General features: G+C 39.7%; 1 protein-coding gene and 1 pseudogene across 3 annotated transcripts in view; one reads left to right on the top strand and one right to left on the bottom strand.

The window, feature by feature from the left end:
- Window positions 1–27,033, bottom strand: part of SOS1 (SOS Ras/Rac guanine nucleotide exchange factor 1) — a 126,283-nt gene that overhangs the window by 87,046 nt on the left and 12,204 nt on the right. The gene's annotated exons all lie outside the window — the stretch shown is intronic.
- Window positions 10,608–13,480, top strand: LOC148776227 (ubiquitin-ribosomal protein eS31 fusion protein pseudogene; annotated as a pseudogene).

Below are 27,033 nucleotides of genomic sequence, written 5' to 3'. Positions count from 1 at the left end.
ATGCTTTTATCAACTTAATAATTGCTCAACCTAAATCCTAATAGAAGACAAAAATCTAAAAAAGCAAAAGCAAACCAGAACTGGTTTATTATACTATTATACATATCTGACGATATTTCTGGTTACTTATACTTTTCCTACCCTGCAAAATTTTGAACTTCCTCAGGTAAAATGCTAATGTAACACAGATAACTTAAAATTCAGTCATAAAGAGATTTCACTGAATTCAAGTCTTGGTAGTTTTCCAGCACATACATTAAAGACTGAAAGATTTGACTCCAAATTTCAAATAGGGTCAATGGAATGAAAAATTACTTTTGCTAATAGAATCTGAAAATATAAAGTACCCTGACTTAGAGGCGGGTATTAGATGAATGTAAATTTTTTTTTTTACTTCACTGGAGACCTTCTTAAAGTAGTTTCATTATGAAATAATTTTACTAAAACTTCCAAGTAATTCCTATTTAAGGTTAACAATACAATATTCCTGGGGAAAATTTTTTTCACACACAAGAAATCATATACAAATGGAAGAGAAGATTTTCTAAATAAACTGGCTTGAATACAGTCAGAGAAAAACACCACCTTACTTAGATTAGAAAAACAATTAAAATGACAGAAAATTTCTCATCAAAAACCATGGAAGTCACGATAATATTCTTTAGGTGGCTAGATGAAAAGAGCTACCAACCCAGAATCCTACATTGGTGAAAATACTGTTCTGGAATGAAGAGGAAATATAAACATTCTCAAATGAAACAAAATTAAGAAAATTTGCTGCCAACAGACCCACCCTAAAAGAATGGCTTAAAGAAGTTGTCTAATCAGAAGGCAAACAATGAAGGAGGAATTTCAGAACATCAAAAAGGAAGGAAGAACATGATGAAATTATTGGGAAAGTACAACAGGCTTTCCTTCTCTTCTTCATTTTCCAATTATGTTTGATGGCTGAAGCAAAATTGTAACAATGTCTCATGTGGTTCTAAATGTAGGTAGAGGAAATATTAAGGTAATCATCTTATACAGACCACATAAAGGAAGGGAGACAAGTTTCTCTATGCTTCAATCAAACAGATAAAATAACACCAATAAGCTGCAATAAGTTATATGTAATTAATCCTTGAACAATGTGAGTCTGATCTGCATAGTTCCACTTATAGGGGGATATCTTTCAACAGTAAATACTGGGAGCTTTCCTGGTGGTCCAGTGGGTAAGAATCAGCTTGCCAATGCAGGACACATCGGTTCAATCCCTGGTCTGGGAGGATTCCACATGCCATGGGGAACTAAATAAGCCCATGAGCCACAACTGCTGAGCCCGAGCTCTACAGCCTGCAAGCTGCAACCACTGAGCATGCATGCGTAGAGCCTGTGCGCCACGACAAGAGAAGCTGCTGGAATGAGAAGCCTGCACCATGCCACAAAAAGTGGCCCCGCTGGCCATACACAACTAGACAAAGAATTCACACAGCAACAAAGACCCAGAGAGTCAAAACTAATTTTTAAAAATAAACTGAAAAAAAAAAAGTAAATACCATAGTACTACATAGTCCATGGCTGACTGAAGCTGGAGATTCAGAGCAACCGTGGAGACTGTGGGCCAACCGAAAGTTATGCACAGATTAACCCCCCACCTTGTTCAAGGGTTAATTATATACATCATGTAATACACAGAACCACCATACAAAGAGATACACAAAAACACAGTAAATAAATCAAAATGGAATTCTAATAAATGTTCAAGTAATCCCAGGAAAAAGAAAACAGAAATGAAAAGCTGAACAAACAGAAAACAGTATCTAAAATGGCAGGCTAAGCCGTAACACAGCAATAATTACACTGCATGAAGATGGTCATAGCAATTAAAAGCAGAGATTTGCAGAGTGGATTAAAAAAAGTGACCTAACCATGTACTATCTAATGATAGTCACTTCAAATATAATAAGTAGATAAAAGTAAAAGAACAGAAAAAGATATGTCATGCAAGCATTAATCAAAGGAAAGCAGAAGTGGCAACATTAATATCAGATAAAGTAGACTTCGAACAAAGCTAGTGTAGGTAATGGAAATCCAACTGAGCTATTTCAAATCCTAAAAGATGATGCTGTGAAAGTGCTGCACTCAACATGCCAGCAAATTTGGAAAACTCATCAGTGGCCGCAGGACCGGAAAAGGATTGCATTCCAATCCCAAAGAAAGGCAATGTCAAAGAATGTTCAAACTACCGCACAATTGCACTTATCGCACATGATAGCAAAGTAGTGCTCAAAATTCTCCAAGCTAGGCTTCAACAGTACGTGAACCGAGAAATTCCAGGTGTTCAATCTGGATTTAGAAAAAGCAGAGGAACCAGAGATCAAACTGCCAACATCTGTTAGATCACAGAAAAAGCAAGAGAATTCCAGAAAAACATCTACTTCTGCTTCATTGACTATGCTAAAGCCTTTGACTGTGTGGATCACAACAAACTGTGGAAAATTCTTCAAGAGATGGGAATATCAGACAACCCTACTTGCTTCCTGAGAAACCTGTATGCAGGTTAAGAAAGAACAGTTAGAATTGGACATGGAACAACCGACTTGTTCCAAATTGGGAAAGGAGTACATCAAGGCTGTATATTGTCACCCTGCTTATTTAACTTATATGCAGAGTCCATCATGCAAAATGCCGGGCTGGATGAAGCAAAAGCTGGAATCAAGATTGCTGGGAGAGATATCAATAACCTCAGATATGCAGATGACACCACTGTTATGGCAGAAAGTGAAGAAGAGCTAAAGAGCCTCTTGATGAAGGTGAAAGAGAAGAGTGAAAAAGCTGGCTTAAAACTCAACATTCAAAAAGGTAAGACCACAGCATCTGACTTCATGGCAAATAGATGGGGAAACAATGGAAACAGTGGCTGACTTTATTTTGGGGGGCTCCAAAATCACTGCAGATGGTGACTGAAGCCATGAAATTAACAGATGCTTGCTCCTTGGAAGAAAAGCTAATGACAAACCTAGACAGCATATTAAAAAGCAGAGACATTACTTTGCCGACAAAGGTCCATCTAGTCAAAGCTATGGTTTTTCCAGTAGTCACGTATGGATGTGAGAGTTGGACCATAAAGAAAGTTGAGTGCCGAACAATCGATGCTTTTGAACTGTCGTGTTGGAGAAGACTCTTGAGCGTCCCTTGATTGCAAGGAGATCTACCCAGTCAATCCTAAAGGAAATCAGTCCTGAATATTCATTGGAAAGACTGATGCTGAAGCTGAAGCTTCAATACTTTGGCCACCTGATGCAAAGAACTGACTCACTGGAAAAGAGCCTGATGCTGGGAAAGACTGGACGCAGAAGGAGGAGGTGACAGAGGATGAGATGGTTGGATGGCATCACCAGCTCGATGAACATGAGTCTAAGCAAGTTCCAGGAGTTGGTGACAGACAGGAAAGCCTGTGTTCTGCAGTTCATCGGGTCACAAAGAGTCAGACATGACTGAGCAACTGAACTGAACTGACTGAACTGAAAGTAGACTTCAAAGCAAGGAAATTCACTGGACAGAGGGACACTCAGTTCAGTTCAGTCACTCAGTCGTGTCCGACTCGCCATGACCCCATGAACTGACACAGATGCTGCTGCTGCGTCACTTCAGTCGTGTCCAACTGTGTGTGACCCCATAGACAGAAGCCCACCAGGGTCCCCCGTTCCTGGGATTCTCCAGGCAAGAACACTGGAGTGGGTTGCCATTTCCTTCTCCAATGTGTGAAAGTGAAAAGTGAAAGTGAAGTCGCTCAGTCGTGTCCAACCCTTAGTGACCCCACGGCCTGCAGCCTACCAGGCTCCTCCATCCATGGGATTTTCTAGGCAAGAGTACTGGAGTGGCTTGCCATTGCCTTCTCCGATGAACCAACACTAGACCATGTTAAAAAGGTCAATCCATCAAGAAGACATAGCAACCCCAAATGCATATCCACCAAACAACACACTTCTAAAATGTAAGCAAAAACTGATAGAACTGAAAGGAGAATATACAAACCCACAGTTATAGCTGAACAATTTAACACCTCTCTCTAAACAATCAGTACAACTATAAAGAAAAATCACAAAGAATTTAAAAGAACTCAACAGTACCATCAGTCAGCAAGAATTAATCAACATTTATAAAACACTCGATACAAGAAGAGAGGAATACACATTCTTATCCAGTGCCTAAGCAACACAAAATAAGATAGACTATATCCTGGATGACAAAACAAATCTGAACAAATTGAAAAGAATTGGAATCATTAAGAATATGTTCTCTGACCACACCAGAAACAAACTAGAAATCAATAACAGAGAGTTAACAGGAAAATCTTCAAACACTTGGTAACTTTAACAATACACTTTTATGTAAATAATCTATGGATCAAAGAGGAATTCTCAAAAGAAATTTAAAAACACATATAATACAACTGAAGGAGGGACTTCCCTGGTGGTCCCATGGCTAAGACTGATTCCCAGGTGCATGAGGCCTGGGTTTGATCCCTGGTCAGGGAACTAAATCCCACATGCTACAACTAAGAACTGGCACAGCCAAATAAATAAATCCAAAAAATGGGTGCAAGACCTAAATAGACATTACTCCAAAGAAGACATACAGATGACCAACAAACACATGGAAAGATGCTTAACATTACTCATTATTACAGAAATGAAAATCAAAACTACAATGAGGTATTACCTTATACTGTCAGAATGGTCATCATCAAAAAATCCACAAATAATAAGTGCTGGAGAAGGTGTGGAGAAAAGGGAACCCAAATGCACTGTGGATGGGAATGTAAATTGATACAACCACTACGGAGAACAGTACAGAGGTTCCTTAAAAAACTAAAAATAGAACTATCATGACCCAGCGATCCCACTACAGGGCATATACCCTGAGAAAACTGTAATTCAAAAAGACTCATGTACCCTAATGTACACTGCAGCAATGTTCACAACAGCGAGAAGATGGAAGCAACCTAAACATCCATCGGCAGATGAAAGAATAAAGCAGTTGTGGCACACATATACAATGGAATATTACCGAGCCATAAAGAGGAATGAAATTAGGTAATTTAAAGTGATACGGATGGGCCTAGATAGAGTCTGTCACACAGGGTGAAGTAGTCTGAAAAAGAAAAACAAGTATCATATATTAATGTCTATGTATGGAGTCTAGAAAGTACAGATGAGTTTGTTTGCAGGGCAGAATAGACACATGGGTGTAGAGAAAAGACGGGGACAGCAGGGGAAAGGAAGGGTGAAATGAATTGCGAGACTGATGGATATACACACTACCACATGTAAAACAGACAGCTCATGGAAAGTTGCTGCTACAGCACAGGGAGCTCAGCTGAGTGCTCTGTGATGACTAGAGGGGAGGGATGCGGGAGGGAGGGGGGTGGGAGGGGCTACATGTACACACAACTGATTCACTCTGTTATACGCAGAGACTACCAGTGGAGAGCAATTATGCTCCACTAAAAGAATAAATACATTAAAAAAAAAAAGAACTACAAGAAAATGAAAATACGACATAGTAAACTCTGTGAAGCATAGGTAACACAATGCTGAGAAAGAAATTTACAGCAATTTAAAAAAAAGGAAAAACTCAAATCAATAATCTAACTCTCAACTGCCAAAATCCCTCTGCAAAAAAGCAAAATAAAATCATGCTGAGAAAGAAATTTACAGCAATTTTAAAAAAAGGAAAAACTCAAATCAATAATCTAACTCTCAACTGCCAAAATCCCCTGCAAAAAAGCAAAATAAAATCAAAGAAAGAGAAAGGAAAAAAAAAAAATGAGCAGAAATCAATAAAACTGAAAAGGGAAAAATAGGGAAGAATCAATGAAACAGCTGGTTCTTTTAAGAGATCAAAAATTGAAGCACTAGTAAGAAAAAGGAAAAAAAAAAAAAAGAGAGAAGATACAAATTACCAACACAGGAATAAATCAGAAATGAAATGTGAATGTGCCTACACACCCTGCAACTACAAAAAAAAAAAAAAAGGGAACACTATGAATAACTCTTCAGAAACAACTGACAATTTAGGAGTGAACCAATTTCTCATAAAACAAAAACTACAACTTACCCAACTTTATTTACGAAGTTAATAATCTGAATAGTCTTACACCTACTAAATAAAATGAATGTGTAAATTCAAAACATCCAAAAAACTCTCCAGATCCAGAAGGTTTCACTGAAAATTGTAGCAAACTTTTAAAGAAGAATTAACATCAATTTTCCACAATCTTTTATAGAAACAGAACTGAAGGGAACATTTTCAAATTCATTCTATTAAGCTAGTATAACCCTGATTTAAAAAACAAACAAACATAAACAGTATAAAAAAGAAAAACTACAGATCAACATTCTTCGTAAGTGCAGATCTTTAACAAAATATTAGCAAGTCAAATTTGGAAATATACAAACAGAATCATCCATTATGATCAAGCCGAGTTTAGTCCAGGGATGCAGATCTAGACCAATATTATAAAACTAACCAATGTAATCCACCACATTAAAAAGCTAAAGAAAAAAACCACGTAATTCATCTCAATTGAGGTAAAAAAAAAAATCAGTTCAGTTCAGTTGCGTCCATCTCTTTGTGACCCCATGAATCACAGCACGCCAGGCCTCCCTGTCCATCACCAACTCCCGGAGTTCACTCAAACTCATGTCCATCGAGTTGGTGATGCCATCCAGTCATCTCATTCTCTGTCATCCCCTTCTCCTCCCGCCCCCAATCCTTCCCAGCATCAGAGTCTTTTCCAGTGAGTCAGCTCGTCGCATGAGGTGGCCAAAGTATTGGAGTTTCAGCTTTAGCATCAGTCCTTCCAATGAACACCCAGGACTGATCTCCTTTAGAATGGACTGGTTGGATCCCCTTGCAGTCCAAGGGACTCTCAAGAGTCTTCTCCAGCACCACAGTTCACAGTCCAACTCTCACATCCATACATGACCACTGGAAAAACCATAGCCTTGACTAGACGGACCTTGGTTGGCAAAGTAATGTCTCTGCTTTTTAATATACTATCTAGACTGGTCATAATTTCCCTTCCAAGGAGCAAGCGTCTATTAATTTCATGGCTGCAATCAACATCCACAGTGATTTTGGAGCCCAAAAATATAAAGTTTGACACTGTTTCCACTGTTTCCCCATCTATTTCCCATGAAGTGATGGGACCAGATGCCATGATCTTCGTTTTCTGAATGTTGAGCTTCAAGCCAACCTTTTCACTCTCCTCTTTCAATTTCATCAAGAGGCTTTTTAGTTCCTCTTCACTTTCTGCCAGAAGGGTGGTGTCATCTGCATATCTGAGGTTATTGATGTTTCTCCTGGCAATCTTGATTCCAGCTTGTGCTTCTTTCAGCCCAGCGTTCCTCATGATGTACTCTGCATATAAGTTAAATAAGCAGGGTGACAATATACAACCTTGACGTACTCCTTTTCCTATTTGGAACCAGTCTGTTGTTCCATGTACAGTTCTGACTGTTGCTTCCTGACCTGCATACAGGTTTCTCAAGAGACAGGTCAGGTGGTCTGGTATTCCCATCTCTTTCAGAATTTTCCATAGTTTATTGTGATCCACACAGTCAAAGGCTTTGGCATAGTCAATGAAGCAGAAATAGATGCTTTTCTGGAACTCTCTTGCTTTTTCGATGATCCAGTGGATGTTAGCAATTTGATCTCTGGTGCCTCCGCCTTTTCTAAAACCTGCTTGAACATCTGGAAGTTCGCAGTTCACATATTGCTGAAGCCTGGCTTGGAGAATTTTGAGCATGACTTTACTAGTGTGTGAGATAAGTGCAATTGAGCAGTAGTTTGAGCATTCTTTGGCATTGCCTTTCTTTGGGATTGGAATGAAGACTGACCTTTTCCAGGCCTGTGGCCACTGCTGAATTTCCAAATTTGCTGGCATATTGAGTGCAGCATGTTCACAGCATCATCTTTCAGGATTTGAAATAGCTCAACAGGAATTCCATCCCCTCTACTAGCTTTGTTTGTAGTGATGCTTTCTAAGGCCCACTTGACTTCACATTCCAAGATGTCTGGTTCCAGGTGAGTGATCACACCATCGTGATTATCTTAGTCTTGAAGATCTTTTTTGTACAGTTCTTCTGTGTATTCTTGCCACCTCTTCTTAATATCTTCTGCTTCTGTTAGGTCCATACCATTTCTGTCCTTTATTGAGCCCATCTTTGCATGATATGTTCCCTTGGTATCTCTAATTTTCTAAAGGATTCCTGCCCACAGTAGTAGATATAATGGTCATTTGAGTTAAATTCACCCATTCCAGTATTTGACAAAACTCTTCACCCATTCATGGGGGAAAAAGTGTCTCTCAGAGAAAGAGAAACAGAATGGAACTTCTTCAACTGGATAAAGAGCATCTACAAAAACCTACAGGTAACATATACTTGAGAGTGAAAAGACTGAACTGTTGTTGCTGTTTAGTAGCTAAGTCACATTCAATTCTTTGCAAGCCCATGGACTGCAGCCCACCAGGCTCCTCTGTCCATGAGATTTCCCAGGCAAGAATACTGGGGAGTGTGTAAGTGTTATTCACTCAGTGTGTCTAACTCTTTGCAGCCCCTGGACTATAGCGTGTCAGGCTCCTCTGTCCATTGAGTTCTCCAGGCAAGAATACTAGAGTAGGTTGCCATTTCTCTCTTCAGGGGATCTTCCCAACCCAGGGATCAACCTGCTTCTCCTGCAATGCAGGCAGATCCTCTACTGCTGTGCCAATTCCGTTCCATTCCGTCGCTCAGTCGTGTCCGACTCTTTGCGACCCCATGGACTGTAGCCTACCAGGCTTCTCCGTCCATGGGATTCTCCAGGTAAGAATACCGGAGTGGGTTACCGTTTCCTTCTCCAGGGGATCTTCCCGACCCAGGGACCGAACCCGGGTCTCCCGCATTGGAGGCAGATGCTTTAACCTCTGAGCCACCAGCTGTGCCAATTAGGGAAGCCCAAAGACTGAATAATTTCCTCCTAAAATTGGGGGAAAAAAGACAAAATGTCCAATCAACATATTCATTACACAAAGTGCTGAAAGTTTTTGCCAATGCAATAAAATAAGAAAAGGACTAAAAAAAATAAACTTGAAAGGAGAAAATAAAACTGTATTTGTCAATTAAGTGATTATCTGGGTAGAAAATTGCAAAGAATCTACAAAACAAAAAGACAACAAATAGTGAGTTCAGTAAGTTCATAGAAAGAAAGAAAAGAAAGTGAAGTCACTCAGTCGTGTCTTACTCTTTTCGACCCCATGGACTGTAGCCTACCAGGCCCCTCCGTCCATGGGATTGTCCAGGCAAGAGTACTGGAGTGGGCTGCCATTTCCTTCTCCAGGGATCTTCCCAACCCAGGGATCGAACCCGGGTCTCCCACATTGGAGGCAGATGCTTTAACCCTCTGAGCCACCAGGGAAGCCCCAGTAAGTTCATAGGATACAGACAAACACATAGAAAAAATCCACTGAACTTGGAATGAACACATGGACATAAAAAATAAAATAACCCACACACCTGAAACATTAGATAAAAATCCAACAAAACAAGCATAAGACTTGTATCCTAAAAATGGCACAATACTGATGAAGGAAACCAAAGATCTAAAAACAAGTAGAGAGATATTCTATGTTAATGGAATGGGAGATTCAACAATCAATAAAAATGTCAATTCCTCCACTCCCTAATATTAAAACAGGGGTTTAACATAGTTCCTACCAATATCCCAAGCAAGATTTTTTTGTAGATATTGACAAGATTATTCTAAAATTTATATGAAGAGGAAAAGGAACTAGAATTACTAAAACAATTTTGGAAAAGAATAAAATGGAAGGAAATATCCTACCCAATTTAAAGAATTATTTTACAGCTATAGTAGTAAAAACTGTGTAGTACTGGCAGAGAGAGAAAAACACATGGAATAAGAGAGAACCCAGAAATAGATCCACAAAGATATGCACAATTTTTAGCAAAAGTACAAAAGCAATTCAGTGGAGGGACTGCTTTTCCAACAAATGGTGCTGAAGCAAATGGACATGTGTAGGCAAAAAAAATGAACTTCAACTTAGGCCTCATATCTTATGCAAAAATAACTCAAAATGTACCTTAAAGGTAAAATGTAAAACTATAGAGCTTGTAGGAAAAAATACAGGAGAAAAATTTCAGGATCCATTGATATGCAAAGATTACTTAATAAGACCTGACACCAACCCATTAAAGGAAAATACCGATAAATTGAATGTCAAAACTTAGAAACTTTTGCTCTAGGAAAGAGTCTAGAAAGTGGTTAAGAAGGTAATGTAAGAAGTGGGCAAAATATTTCCAAACCACAGGCCCACCAAAGGATTAGTATCCAAAATACATATAAAGAGCTCTCAAAACTCAACAGTAAAAGAGTAAACAATCCAATTAGAAAATGGGTAAGAGACACGAAGAAACACTGCACTCACATATGATATGACACGTACACAAGTGTTCACTACCAGTGTTTACAAAACAAAAAACAGAAAATGACCTCAGTGGTTCTCAGTAAGGGACAAGTTAGCTTTTAGACCCGCCATTTGCAGTGGAACCATCGCCAAGATGCAGATTTTCATGAAGACCCTGACAAGGAAGTCCATCACTCCCAAAGTCAAACCCTCAGATGCAACAGAAAATGTAAAGGCCAAGATCCAAGATAGCGAAGGAATTCCTCCCAATCAGCAAAGACCGATCTTTGCTGGCAAGCAATTGGAAGATGAATGTACCTTGACTACAACATGCAAAAGGAGTCCACTCTTTACCTTAATGTTTTAAACTTTGTGGTGGTGCTAAGAAAAAAGAAGGAAGAAGTCTTACATCACTCCCAAGAAGAACAAGCATAAGAGAAAGAAGGTTTAAGCTGGCTGTTCTGAAATACTATATCATGGGTGACAATGGCAGAATCAGTCACCTTCATCAGGAGTGCCCTACTGAGGAATGTGGCACCAGAGTTTTTATGGCAAGCCACTTACACAAGCATTACTGTGGCAAATGTTGTCTGACCTATTGTTTCAACAAACCAGAAGGCAAGTTAATTGCATATTGGTTAATAAAAGACAGAGACACTAGTTCGATAATTATAATACAACTAAATAGTAGTATTCAGCCACAGAAAATAAAGGTGATAACCTTAACTGCTATGGTCTCCAAAATATATTTGTGGGGGGCGGGGGGAGTGGTGGCAAGGGTACTAACAAAATGGTGTGCTCCCCAAAAGAAAGAAAACACACAGAGACACACACCACATACATGTATACACACAAACGCTAACCACAGAAAAAGCTCCACGTGTAAATTGTTTGCCCCTGGGTAGGTTGCAGGAGAAGGCAATGGCACCCCACTCCAGTATTCTTGCCTGGAGAATTCCATGGATGGAGGAGCCTGGTGGGCTGCAGTCCATGGGGTAGCTAATAGTCGGACACGACTTAGCGACTTCACTTTCACTTTTATGCATTGGAGAAGGAAATGGCAACCCACTCCAGTGTTCTTGCCTGGAAAATCCCAGGGATGGGGGAGCCTGGTGGGCTTCCATCTATGGGGTCGCACAGAGTCGGACACAACTGAAGTGACTTAGCAGCAGCAGGTAGGTTGCAAGAATAGTAGAGCAGATGAATGAGATGGAAGATTTTCACTGTACAGTCTTTTGAGCTTTAAATTTTGTGACTATGTTCTAAAAGTTAAAATAACTTTTATAAAGTGTTCAGTTTTTTAATTTAAAAGTTGAAATAGGATAATTTTCACATTTATTATATTCAACACTGAAAAATATATTAACTGTCAAAAATGTAAATACGAAGAACATTTTACAAAATTACCAAAGACTGAAATGAGTTTATAAATTAACTGTATTTTCAAGAATTAGCTACTAGCGATTACTAAATTTTGTTGAGTTTAATAGCAAACATGTAAGTGTAAGAATGTAAAGTAGAAACAAAATAAAGAACACTTTAGCATACAATATAAAATAAGAATGTTATGTAAATTTGTTATTAACTGTTGAAATGCTTGTGTGTGTTAGTCCTTCAGGCCGGTCCAACTCTTTACGACCCCATGGACTGTAGCCCACCAGGCTCTTCTGTCCATGGAATTCTCCAGGCAAGAATACTAACTGTGTTTGTGCTCAGTCTCAAAGTGGTGTTCGACTCTTTGCAATCCCAGTGATTGTAGTCCTGCCAGGCTCCCTCTGTCCATGGAATTCTCCAGGCAAGAATATTGGAGTGGGTTGCTATTCCCTTCTCCAGGGGATCTTCCCAACCCAGCGATCAAACCCTGGTCTCCCACATTGCAGACAGATTCTTTACCGTCTGAGCCACCAGTTGAAATGTTAAGGTAGAAAAGACTTTTTAATGGAAATTACCTTTTCAAAAGTATTTCAAACTTATAAACTCACTGCTATTCCTGTAGATTATTTGTTTGATGCTGAGGACACATTTTCCAACAAATAAATGGAGATTAGAAGGCAATGGCATCCCACTCCAGTACTCTTGCCTGGAAAATCCCATGGACAGAGGAGCCTGGTAGGCTGCAGTCCATGGGGTCACAAAGAGTCAGACACAACTAAGCAACTTCACCTTCACTTTTCACTTTCATGCATTGGAGAAGGAAATGGCAACCCAGTCCAGTGTTCTTGACTGGAGAATCCCAGGGACGGGGGAGCCTGGTGGGCTGCCGTTTATGGGGTCGCACAGAGTCGGACACAACTGAAGTGACTTAGCAGCAGCAGGGCGTCCCTGGTGGTCCAGTGGTTAAGAGTCCGCCTGCCAGTGGAGGGGACATGGGTTCAGAAGATCCCACATGCTGTGAGGTAACTAAGCCCACGTGCCACAACTATGAGTCAACACTCCACAGGCCACAAGCTGCAACTACTGAGCCCATGTGGCAACTACTGAAGCCTATGCTCTGCAAGTGAAGTCACCGCAGTGAGAAGCTCGAGCCCTCCAAGTAGAGAAGCCACCAGTCACTGCAAACAGAGAAAGTCTGCGTGCAGCGAAGACCCACTGCAGCCAAAAATAAATAAGTAAATAAAAGAAGATTAAATCTTAAGAATCTCAGAAAAGTCTACTTAAATTATAAAATCAAAGTTCTCAAATAGAACTTTGAATTCTAGAAGATGAGAACAGGAAATTCTGTGGTTTTTGAAGGAGAAAAGAAAGGAAAGCAGGAGGAAGGAATAAGAGCATATTACTTCCCGTTCTCATATATAAAGTGACCTCGGTCAATTTTCAACTATGAAAACGTCATCTTTGATACCAGTGTCTCACCTTCCTCTCTCTATTCCTTGTTATGCAGTCCCACATACCCCAATGCAACACCTTCCCACAAAGCCGTGCCCCCTCCAAAATACACTACGTGTACTTAACCCACTGTCCCAGCTGCCACCCAGTAAGACTCTCAATCTCTCAGGAACAGGTGTGATTTCAGTTTACAAACAGTGAGAAAAGCACTCTAAATAAGCTAAAGTAAATAACACGTAGCTTGGTACAGCTGACCATATGACAACTTGAGGGTTAATCCATGTCTAACGTAAGAGCTGGCTTTCCATATCCCCAGTTCCTCTGCATCCGAAGACTGAACTAACCACCAACAATACTGCACTCTAGTATTTACTACTGAGCAGCATTCATGTATAAGTGGACTCATGCACTTCAAACTCATGTTATTCAAGAGTCAGTTACATTTGTGATTTTTGTAAGAGTATACTTGCTAATTTAAATGAAAGTACAATTCTCAGAATTTCAGAGACTACAACTTTAAAAACTGTAAATATTTAAGAAATATTGAAGTAGCCTTTATCTCTTTAGGAGTACTTCTTACCCTAGCCTTATCTCCCCAAACTTCTGTTGTGTATGTGTATATATCTAGAACATAGTTAATTCAACCACTTATCCAATGATTTAAAAGATTTACACATTTGCGTTGCATTATTTTTTTGAAAAGACTATGTTCTTTAAATGATATCTATTTTTGGAATTGTTTTATCATTCACTGTATTATGGGCTTCCTAGGTGGCACAGTGGTAAGAATATGCCTGCCAATGCAGGAGATGCAGGTTCAATCTCTGGTTGGGAAGATCCCCTGGAGAAGGAAATGGCAATCCACTCCAGTATTCTTGCCTGGAATATTCCATGAATAGAGGAGCCTGGTGGCCTACACTCCATGGGGTCACAAAGAGACACAAATGAGCACGCACACACAATCACTGTATTATAAATACTTGGACGGAAAATCTTAGTTATATCATTTTACTACCCTATGAAGTCAACCGCAAGATTTTGCACATAGAAGTTCCTCTGGGATTAACTCTAGTAACTGAGCTCTCTAGGAACAGAGAAACAAGAGGCTTGAAATTACCTTTGACTTCTTAAATCAACTGAAGTGAAGTTAAAGTCACTCAGTTGTGTTCGACTCTTTGCAACCCCATGGACTATACAGTCCATGGAATTCTCCAGGACAGAATACTGGAGTGGGTAGCCTTTCCCTTCTCCAGGGGATCTTCCCAACCCACAGATCGAATCCAGGACTCCCGCATTGCAGGCAGATTCTTTACCAGCTGAGCTACAACAACTACTTTTTATTTAAGAATTTTAAAAACCAAATATTAGAACACAATTTAAACCAAGTACAAATTTGGTTTATGTATTATGTTTCTGTATTATGAAGTCAAGTGGGCCTTAGGAAGCATTACTACAAACAAAGCTAATGGAGGTGATGGAATTCCAGCTGAGCTATTTAAAAATCCTAAAAAATGATGCTGTTAAAGTGCTCCACTCAGTAGGTCAGCAAATTGGGAAAATTCAGCAGTGGCACAGGACTGGAAAAGGTCCATTTTCATTCCAGTTGTAAAGAAGGACAAGACCAAAGAATGTTCAAACTACTGTACAACTGCTTACTTCACATGCTAGCAAGGGTATGCTCAAAATCCTTCCAACTAGGCTTCAATAATATGCGATCCAAGAACTTCCAGATGTATAAACTGGGTTGAGAAAAGGCAGACACACCAGAGATCAAATTGCCAACAACTGATCATACCTGATCAACTGTTGTATCATAAAGAAAGCAAGGGAATTCCAGAAAAACATCTACTTCTGCTTCATTGACTATGCTAAAGCCTTTGACTGTGTGGATTACAACAAACTGGAAAATTCTTAAAGATATGGGAATACCAGACCATCTTAACTATCTCCTGAGAAACCTGTATGTTGGTCAAGAAGCAACACTTAGAACCTTACATGGAACAATTGACTGGTTTAAAATTGGGAAAGGAGTATAACATGCCTGTATATTGTCACCCTGCTTATTTAACTTATATGCAGTGTGTATCATGCAAAATGATGCACTGGATGAATCACAAGCTGGAATGAAGATTGCCAGGAGAAACATCAACAACCTCAGATATGCAGATAGTACGACTCTAATGGCAGAAAGTGAAGAGAAACTAAACAGCCTCAGGATGAGGGTGAAAGAGGACAGTGAGAAAGATGGCTTGAAACGCAACATTCAAAAAACTAAGATCGTGGCAACTGGTCCCATCACTTCCTGGCAATTAGAACAGGAAAAAGTGGAAACAGTGACAAATTTTATTTTCTTGAGCTCCAAAACCACTGCTGACAGTGACTGCAGTCATGAAACTAAAAGACGCTTGCTCCTTGGAAGGAAACTATAACAAACCTAGGCAGCATATTAAAAAGCAAAGACATCACTTTGCCAACAAAGGTCCATACAGTCAAAGCTATGGTTTTTCCAGTAGTCATATACAGATATGAGAGTTAGACCATAAAGAAGGCTGAGCAGCAAAGAATTAATGCTTTTGAACTATGGTGCTGGAAAAGACTCTTGAGAGTCCCCTGGACTATAAGGAGATCAAATCAGTCAATCTTAAAGAAAATCAATCCTGAATATTCATTGGGAGGACTGATGCTGAAGTTGAAGCTCCAATACTTTGGCCACCTGATGGAGAGGGCCAACTCATTGGAAAAGACGCTGATGCTGGGAAAGACTGAAAGCAAAAGGAGAAGAGGGCAACAGAGGATGAGATGGTTCAGTTCAGTTCAGTTGCTCAGTCGTGTCCAATGCTTTGTGACCCCACGAATAACAGCACGCCAGGCCTCCCTGTCCATCACCAACTCCCGGAGTTCACCCAAACTCATGTCCATCGAGTCAGTGATACCATCCAGCCATCTCACACTCTGTCAACAAAGGTCCATCTAGTCAAGGCTATGGTTTTTCCAGTGGTCATGTATGGATGTGAGAGTTGGACTGTGAAGAAAGCTGAGCCCCGAAGAACTGATGCTTTTGAACTGTCGTGTTGGAGAAGACTCTTGAGGGTCCCTTGGACTGCAAGGAGATCCAACCAGTTCATTCTACAGGAGATCGGTCCTGGGTGTTCAGTGGAAGGACTGATGCTAAGCTGAAACTCCAATACTTTGGCCACCTCATGTGAAGAGTTGACTCACTGGAAAAGAGTCTGATGCTGGAAGGGATTGGGGGCGGGAGGAGAAGGGGAACGACAGAGAGTGAGATGAGATGGTTAGATAATAGTAAAGGATAGGGAAGCCTCGCATGCTGCAGTCCATGGGGTCGCAAAGAGTCAAATATGACTTTAGCAACTGAACAACAACAAAACAAATTATTTTTTGTAGAAAGAAGAAAACTTGATTTTACCTAGCACAATGGACAAATCTCAGGATATAAATGTGAATTTTCTCTATTACTGCTATGTCGCACTGGCAATTTTCACAAATTGTTACAAGAGTGCACCAGTACAGAGCCAAGCTGTACAGACTGAGAGAGGTTTTGTTGTTATTTGTTTGGTTGTTTTTTAGCTTCTGCAGCTCAAGGAAATCTCTGTCAAAACACTGTGGAAACACAAGTCAAAGAGACTTCAGTCTTCACCAAAGAATACTTTGTTTGAAAAAAACAATAGCTTTGGAAAGTCATTCAACAAACATACTGATATAGCCTTCAACAATCAAAAACAAAACCAAATAAAAACAAAAAACAAAACAGCAAGCCCTGGGGAAAGGGAAGAATCTACTTTCAATAGTTACATTATACTATTCAACTGCCCAGTTTAAGAAAAAAAAAAAAAAAATCACACAGCATACAAAACAAAAACAAACCAAGACAGAATGGCACATTCAAAGGAATAAAATTAACTGAAAGAAACTGACTAAAGAAGCCCAGACATCAGACTAACTAGACAAAAACTTTAAAACTGACTTGAATATGCTCAAAATGCTTTTTTAAAAAAGTAAACAGGGCCTAAGGGACCTGCAGGATAACAAGCAGACCAAAACACGCACTGTGGGAATCTCAGAAGGGGAAGAGAGAGAAAGGGACAGAAAGAATATGTAAAGAAATAATGGCTGAAAATACTCCAAAATCGATGAAATACATTAATCTACAAATTCAAAAAGTTCAATAAAATCTACATAGGATAAATTCCAGGATACCTGCACCAAGGAACATTATACACCAACTGTCTAAAAACAAAAACAAAACCATTAAAGCAGCAGGAGAAGAAACTCTCCCCATACTGTTCAGTTCAGTTGCTCAGTCATGTCTCTCTGCGACCCCATGGACTGCAGCACAGAGGCTTCCTTGTCCATCACCAACTCCTGGGGCCTACTCAAACTCACGTCCATCAAGTCTGTGATGCCATCCAACCATCTCATTCTCTGTCGGCCCCTTCTCCTCCTGCCTTCAATCTTTTCCAAAATCAGGGTCTTTTCCAATGAGTCAGTTCTTTACATCAGGTGGCCAAAGTATTGGAGTTTCAGCTCCAGCATCAGTCCTTCCAATGAATAGTCAGGGTTGATTTCCTTTAGGATGGACTGGTTGGGTCTCCTTGCAGTCCAAGGGACTCTCAAGAGTCTTCTCCGAAACCACAGTTCAAAAGCATCAATTCTTTGGTGCTCAGCTTTCTTTACAGTTCAACTCTCACATCCATACATGACTACTGGAAAAACCATAGCTTTGACTAGACGGACCTTTGTTGGCAAAGTAACATCTCTGCTTTTTAATAAGCTGTCTAGGTTAGTCACAGCTTTTCTTCCAAGGAGCAAGCATCTTTTAATTTCATGGCTGCAGTCACCATCTGCAATGATTTTGGACACCAAAAAAATAAAGTCTGTCACTGTTTCTATTGTTTCCCCATCTATACGCCATGAAGTGATAGGACTGGATGCCATGATCTTAGTTTTCTCAATGTTGAATTTTAAGCCAACTTTTTCACTCTCCTCTTTCACTTTCATCAAGAGACTCTTTAGTTCCTCTTCACTTTCTGCCATAAGGGTGGTGTCATCTGCATATCTGAGGTTATTGATATTTCTCCCAGCAATCTTGATTCCAGCTTGTGCTTCCTCCAGCCCACCATTTCACATGATGTACTCTGCATAGAAGTTAAATAAGCAGGATGAGAATATATAGCCTTGATTTACTCCTTTCCTGATTTGGAACCAGTCGGTTGTTCCATGTCCAGTTCTAACTGTTGCTTCCTGACCTGCACACAGATTTCTCAGGAGGAAGGTCAGGTGGTCTGGTATTCCCATCTCTTTCAGAATTCACCACAGTTTGTTGTGATCCACACAGTCAAAGGCTTTGGCGTAGTCAATAAAGCAAAAGTAGATGTTTTTCTGGAATTCTCTTGCTTTTTCGATGACCCAGCGGATGTTGTCAATTTGATCTCTGGTTCCTCTGCCTTTTCTAAATCCGGCTTGAACATCTGGAAGTTTACGGTTCATGTACTGTTGAAGCCTGGCTTGGAGAACTTTGAGCATTACTTTGCTAGCATGTAAGATGAATGCAATTGTGCAGCAGTTTGAAGCCCAGTAGGGCTTCCCTGGTGATTCAGACGGTGAAGCATCTGCCTGCAATGTGGGAGACCTGGGTTCGATCCCTGGGTTGGAAAGATCCCCTGGAGAAGGAAATGGCAACCCACTCCAGTATTCTTGCCTGGAGAATCCCATGGACATAGGAGCCTGGTAGTCTACAGTCCATGGGGTCGCAAAGAGTCAGACACGACTGAGCGATTTCACTCACTTTTGATCATTCTTTGGCATTGTCTTTCTCTGGGACTGGAATGAAAACTGACCTTTTCCAGTCCTGTGGCCACTGCTGAGTTTTCCAAATTCACTAGCATGTTGAGTGCAGGACTTTCCTAGCATCATCATTTAATATTTGAAATAGTTCAACTGGAATTTCCCTCCTGTACAAGGAGTCCTTAACAAGGTCAGCAACTTATTTCTTACTAGAAACCATGGATGCCCAAATACAGTAGGATGCACATTTAATTGCTGAAAGAAAAAAATTGTCAACCAAGAATTTTGCATCTGACAAAACTGTCCTTCAAAATTAGGTATTATTTAAGATGTTGTCAGATAAACAAAAGTTGAGGGAGTTCAATAGCATAAGATCTGCCCTACAGGAAATGCTAAAGACACTCCTTCGAGTTGAAATGAAAGGACACTAAACAATTCAAAGTCATATGATGAAATAAAGGTCTCTAGTATAGGTAAATACACCAGCAAATATAAAAACGGGTATTACTATATATTCCGTTCTGTTCCGTTCATTCGCTCAGTCATGTCCGACTCTTTGTGACCCCGTGGACTGTAGCCTACCAGGCTTCTCCATCCATGGGATTCTCCAGGCAAGAATACTGGAGTGGGTTACCATTTCCTTCTCCAGGGGATCTTCCCGACCCAGGGATCGAACCCAGGTCTCCCGCATTGGAGGCAGACGCTTTAACCTCTGAGCCACCAGGGATACTATATATTACTATATATATTTGGTTTCTAACTCCATTTTGTATTTCCTATAGAATTTCAAAGACGCATAAAAAATAATTACAAACCCACGATACTGGATACACAATGTATAAAGATATAATTTGTGACAGCAACAATATAAGGTGGTAAGACTGAGCTGTATAGGAGCAGAGTTTTTATATGCTATTGAAGTTAAGTTCATATCAGTGCAAACTAAATTGCTATAAATTGAGGGAGTTAAATGTAATTCACAAGGATTACCAAAGAAAATTTCTAAAAAAACACACACAAAAGGAAATCAAAATGGTTCACTATAATAAAATGGGGGTGGGGGAGAAGAAACCAGTATGTAATGGAGGAAATGAGCAACATGAAAGGTATAAATTTCACAACAACACAGAAGCAAAATGATGGCAGAGGTCCTTCCTTATCAGTCACTTTTGTTGTTGTTCAGTTGCTAAGTTGTGTCTGACTCAGAGACCCCATGGACTGTAGCCTGCCAGGCTCTTCTCACTACTTTAAATTTAATTGGGTTAAACTTTCCAATCAAAGCCAGAGATTGGCAGGACTGATTTAAAAACATGATTAAAGTATACGCTGACTATAGTGACTCAATTTATACACAAAACTATAGTTTCAAAATGAAAAGATGGAAAAAGCTATTCCATGAAAACAGAAAGTAAGAGTGTTAGTGTGGCTATTCTAATATCAGAAAAAACAGGCATTATGTCAAAAACTGTTACAAGAGACAAAGACGGACACTGTATGTTGAAAAAAGGGTCAATTCATCAAGAAGACAAAACAATTACAAAGCATATGTTAACATATACACACTACTATATAAAATAAAATAGATAACTAACAAGAACCTACTGTATAGCACTCAGAACTATACTCAATAGACTTGTAATAACCTATAAGGGAAAAGAATCTGAAAAAGAACATGTATGTGTGAGAGCTTTTTCACTCTCCTCCTTCACTCTCATCAAGAGGCTCTTAATTCCACTCCACTTTCTGCCAATAGAGTGTGGTATCATCAGCGTATCTGAGGTTGCTGATATTTCTCCTGGTAATCTTGATTCCAGCGTGTGATTCACCCTCTCCATCATTTTGCATGATGTACTCTGCACAGAAGTTAAACAAACAGGGTGACAATAAACAGGCATGTCATATTTCTTCCCCAATTTTGAACCAGTCAGTTGTTCCATATAAGGTTCTAAGTGTTGCTTCTTGACCAGCATACAGGTTTCTCAAGAGACAGGCAAGGTGGTCCGGTATTACTCTCCCTTTAAGAATCTTCCACAGTTTGTTGTGATCCATACAGTCAAAGGCTTTAGAACAGTCAACGAAGCAGATGTTTTTCTGGAAATCTTTTGCTTTCTCTATAAGCCAATGAATCTTGGCAATTTGAACTCTCCTGGTTCCTCTGCCTTTTCTAAACCCAGCTTGGACATCTGGAAGCTCTCGGTTAATGTACTGCTGAAGCCTAGCTTGAAGGATTTTGAGCATACCTTTGCTAGCACGTGAAATGAGTGCAAATATATAGTAGTTTGACCATTCTTTGGCGTTGCCCTTCTTTGGGATTGGAATGAAAACTGATTCCACAGACAGTAGTCTGCCAGGCTCCTCTGTCCATGGAATTCTCCAGGCAAGAATACTGGAGTGGGTTGCTATCCCCCTCTCCATGGGATCTTCCTGACCTGGGGATCAAACCTGGGTCTCCTGCACTGTAGGCAGATTCTTTACTGTCTGAGCTACCAGGAAGCCATATGTATACACACTCATACGGAGTAAAACTTTTTATTTGCAGATGACAATCCTATATATAGAAAAATTCCAAAGAATCCACAAGAAAGATACCAGAGCTAGTAAATTAATTCAGCAAAGTTGCAGAAGAAAACCAACACACAAAAAGCAGTTGGGTTTCAAGATAAACTGAACTTCATTAAAGTTTAAAGCTTTTGTGCAAAGGACATTATCAAGAAACTGAAAAGTAGATTTTTGGTTGTATTTGAATGAAAGAAAATATTTACAAGTCATATAGCCAATAAGGAACTAACATCAAGAATATTACAATGATGCCCTAAAATTTAACAATAAAAACTCAAACCACATAGGTTTTAAAAATGGCAATGGATTTGAACAGACATTTGCCAAAGAAAATACACAACTGGCCAACCAGCACACGAAAAGATGGCCAATATTTTTAGCCATTAGGGAAATACAAGCCAAAATACAAAGAGGTATCATTTCACATACACCAGGATAGTAATTTAAAAAAAAAACCAGAAAATAACAAGTGTAAGAGAGGATATGGAAATGATTGCTGTGGAAAGCAGTATGATAATTCCTCAAAAAGTTAAACATAGTTAAACATATAAAACAAACGTTAAACATACAAATGTTAAATAAGTTAAACATACAAACCAAATGACCCAGCAATTCCCCTTCTAGGTGTATACCCAAAAGAACTGAAAACAGGAACTCAAACAAATACTTGTACACCAATGTTCACCGCAGCATTCCTTACAGTTGCCAAAAGAGAGAAACAACTTAAGTGTCCATTAACAGACGAATGAATAAACTAAATGTGGTATATACACAAAAATGGAGTACTATTGAGTCTTAAAAAGGAATTAAATTCTGATACATGCTACACCATTGGATGAATCTTAAAGGCATTATGTTAACTAAAATAAATCAGACACAAAAGGACAAATATTAGATGACCCAACTTACATTAAATACCTTGAACAGCCAAATGCATAAAGACAGAAAGTAGATTAGAGGTTATGGGGGCTGAGGGAGGAGGAAGTTAGGAGTTATTGCTTAATACGTACAGAGTTTCTGTTTGAGGTGATGAAAAATTGTGGAAATAGACAGTGGTGACAGTTGCACAATCCTGTGCACTGAATTATACACTTAGAAATGGTTAAAATGGCTAATTTTGTGTTATATACATATGTATGGATATATGTAAAATATATTCTACCACAATAAGAAAAGTTACTAATTATATGTAAAGAAATCAGAATCCTACCAGTCCTTAAAACAGCTGTGAATGCAATTAGCAGTAAGTGCATTCCATTACAAACTACTAAGCCATACATAGAAATCAATTCACTTGCAAATGGTTTAGATTGTAATAAAACAAGATGTGACTTGTCTACATAAAAAGGAAAAATTTTGTTTCAGGAATTAAAGAAGAATAACTAGAATTTAAGTCAGCTTATCACAAAAAGTCTTTGTTAATTTAAAACAACTTTTTTTTAAATTCCAAGACTTGTTTTATTTTTTAAAATTAAAAAATTTTTAATTTATATTTTTATTTTTAACCCTGAATCAAACTTTCTATAAACTAGAATCAGAGTGCTTTAACATATATGGGAAGATAACAGGTTTCTTTTTATCACCAGATACAAGTTTCATAAAAGCAACAATTGACGTTTTAGTTTTCAATTGTCCAGAATGCCTGTCATATAATACTCAACAAATCTGGTGAATAAAACCAAACTAGTCAAAATCAGCTTCCCTCATAGCTCAGTAAGTAAAGAATCTGCCTGTAATGCAGGAGACCCAGGTTCGATTCCTGGGTCGGGAAGATCCTCTGGAGAAGGAAATGGCAATCCACTCCAGTATTATTGCCTGGAAAATCCGATGGACAGAGGAGCCTGGCGGGCTACAGTCCATGGGGTGGCAAGAGTTGAACATGACTTGGTGTCTAAACCACCACCACCAGTCAAAACCAGCAGGAAAGTAGCATTAAGGAAACTCTTTTCAAAATCATCTTCCCATTATAAATTTAAAATATCTACCTTAAAAATAACATCTGAGAAATTCAGGGTCCATAAAACTAAAACTTCAAATTACTTCTTTTCTCCGGTATATGCCTCCATCCCCACCTCCAACAGGTGATTTCCAGAATCTGACTTCATGTGTAAAGTTTACCGATTTGTGCTTGTCTACCTGAAGTAGCCCAGCCTAGAAAGGAAAGTCCACAAGCACTCATCTCATCTTCATAACTGGATGGTTGGCCTATTCAAGGTACTCCTGAAGTGCCTGAAGTACTCCTGATTCACTAGTTCATATTGTAGGTATCATTTGCATGTTTTCTTTCATCTTTATGGCTTTGTTTGTCATCTGGTCCATTAAAGTTGAATATGAAATCAACTTGAATAGGAAATGCAAACGTTATTTGATAACTACTAAGCAAACCATTTCTTTGCATTGATCGCTGAGGAAGGCTTTCTTATCTCTCCTTGCAATTCTTTGGAATTCTGCATTCAGATGCTTATATCTTTCCTTTTCTCCTTTGCTTTTAGCTTCTTTTCTTTTCACAGCTATTTGTAAGGCCTCCCCAGGCAGCCATTTTGCTTTTTTGCATTTCTTTTCCATGGGGATGATCTGGATCCCTGTCTCCTATACAACAGCAGAATAGGAAAGACTAGAGATCTCTTTAAGAAAATTAGAGATACCAAGGGAACATTTCATGCAAAGATGGACTCGATAAAGGACAGAAATGGTATGAACCTAACAAAAGCAGAAGATATTAAGAAGAGGTGGCAAGAATACACAGAAGAACTGTACAAAATGATCTTCACGACCAAGTAATCACGATGGTGTGATCACTCACCTAGAGCCAGACATCTTGAAATGTGAAGTCAAGTGGGCCTTGGAAAGCATCACTACAAACAAAGCTAGTGGAGGTGATGGAATTCCAGTGGAGCTATTTCGAATCCTGAAAGATGATGCTGTGAAAGTGCTGCATCATGCCAGCAAATTTGGAAACTCTGCAGTGGCCACAGGACTGAAAAAGGTCAGTTTTCATTCCAATCCCAAAGAAAGGCAATGCCAAAGAATGCTCAAACTACCGCACAATTGCACTCATCTCACACGCTAGTCAAGTCATGCTCAAAATTCTCCAAGCCAGGCTTCAGCAATACGTGAACCGTGAACTTCCAGATGTTCAAGCAGGTTTTAGAAAAGGCAGAGGAACCAGAGATCAAAATGCCAACATCTGCTGGACCATGGAGAAAGCAAGAGAGTTCCAGAAAAACATCTATTTCTGCTTCATTGACTATGCCAAAGCCTTTGACTGTGTGGATCACAATAAACCATGGAAAATTCTGAAAGAGATGGGAATACCAGACCACCTGACCTGCCTCTTGAGAAACCTATATGCAAGTCAGGAAGCAACAGTTAGAACTGGACATGGAACAACAGACTGGTTCCAAATAGGAAAAGGAGTACATCAAGGCTGTATATTGTCACCCTGCTTATTTAACTTCTATGCAGAGTACATCATGAGGAACGCTGGGCTGGAAGAAACACAAGCTGGAATCAAGATTGCTGGGAGAAATATCAATAACCTCAGATATGCAGATGACACCACCCTTATGGCAGAAAGTGAAGAGGAACTAAAAAGCCTCTTGATGAAAGTGAAAGAGGAGAGTGAAAAAGTTGGCTTAAAGCTCAACATTCAGAAAACTAAGATCATGGCATCTGGTCCCATCACTTCATGGGAAATAGATGGGGAAACAGTGCAAACAGTGTCAGACTTTATTTTTGGGGCTCCAAAATCACTGCAGATGCTGATTGCAGCCATGAAATTAAAAGATGCTTACTCCTTGGAAGGAAAGTTATAACCAAGCTAGACAGCATATTAAAAAGCAGAGACGTTACTTTGCCAGCAAAGGTCTGTCTAGTCAAGGCTATGGTTTTTCCAGTGGTCATGTATGGATGTGAGAATTGGACTGTGAAGAAAGCTGATCACCGAAGAACTGATGCTTTTGAACTGTGGTGTTGGAGAAGACTCTTGAGAGTCCCTTGGACTGCAAGGAGATCCAACCAGTCCATTCTAAAGGAGATCAATCCTGGGTGTTCATTGGAAGGATTGATGCTGAAGCTGAAACTCCAATACTTTGGCCACCTCATGTGACGAGTTGACTCACTGGAAAAGACTCTGACGCTGAGAGGGATTGGGGGTAGGAGGAGAAGGGGACGACAGAGAATGAGATGGCTCAATGGCATGACCGACAAGATGGACATGAGTTTGAGTGAACTCTGGGAGTCTGTGATGGACAGGGAGGCCTGGCGTGCTGTGATTCATGGGGTCGCAAAGAGTCGGACACGACAGAGCGACTGAACTGAACTGAAAGCAAACCATGCGTTTCCCTGATGGCTCAGCAGGAAGAATTCGCCATCCAATGCAGAAGATGTGGGTTTGATCCCTGGGTCAAGAAGATCCCTTGGAGGAGGAAATGGCAACACAGACTAGTATTCTCACCTGGGAAATCCCATGGATAGAGAAGCATGGCGTACTACTGTCCACAGAGTCACAAAAGAATCAGACACAACTTAGCAACTAAACAACAACAACAAAGCAAACTGTGTACTATTAATGACAATTAAGCTATGACTTTTGGAACTCATCCTAAGGTATCTTTTAAAAATAGAAAAAGCATAAGGAGCTTAGGGGGAACAAATTACCACTTTAAGTGGGGGGAATACTGTAATTCAATTGTCCTGAATCAGGCAATTTATAGCCACAGAGATGGCCACAGCTGGCTATGAGAATCAGCCTCTCAGATCTCTGACTCCAGGGAAAAATAACTGACTCTGGGCCCCAGCTGCTGAACTCTGAAATCCATCACTTTGCACAGAGGCCGTGCTTCTCACTGGCTGCTCCCAGTAAAGAGCACCACAGGCATACACTAAGGTGGCCCTGATCTTGGAAGATGAGGAATTTCTGTGATAGGCAACTTCTGCTCAAGAACTTCTGAGGACTCGGTTAAATTTCCTTAGAACTACGACACTTTCACCCAAAGTTCCTTCCTTCCTTACCTTTCTCCTTCACTTAGAGTCAGACTTGCATAAGTCTGATGACTCTCCTTGCCTCCTTCCTCATTTTCTCTCACAAGCACTTCTTCTAATAAACTTGCATGTTTAACCCCATCCTGGCATCTGCTTCTCCCTTGAAGCATCACATTTTTTTTTTAATTCAGCCATTTAAAAAATTATTTCTAAGGCATCATTTTTGCTTCCCTATTTGCTAAAATAGGATACACCAAACATGACAATTCCAATGCCTTTGTCTGCTAAAAATCTCAACTAAAACACACCTAACTCATTAGTAAGTATATTCTTAAAGGGACAAGATCAGAGCTACATACAATTCAACGTGTGTACTGAGCACCTGCCATACATGAGAAACATGCTAA

Source organism: Moschus berezovskii, chromosome 11 (genome assembly GCF_049115385.1).
Source record: "Moschus berezovskii isolate FMDL1 chromosome 11, NW_MosBer_1.0, whole genome shotgun sequence".
Taxonomy (NCBI): Eukaryota; Metazoa; Chordata; class Mammalia; order Artiodactyla; family Moschidae; genus Moschus; species Moschus berezovskii.
This window is presented reverse-complemented; position numbering and strand designations above follow the sequence as displayed.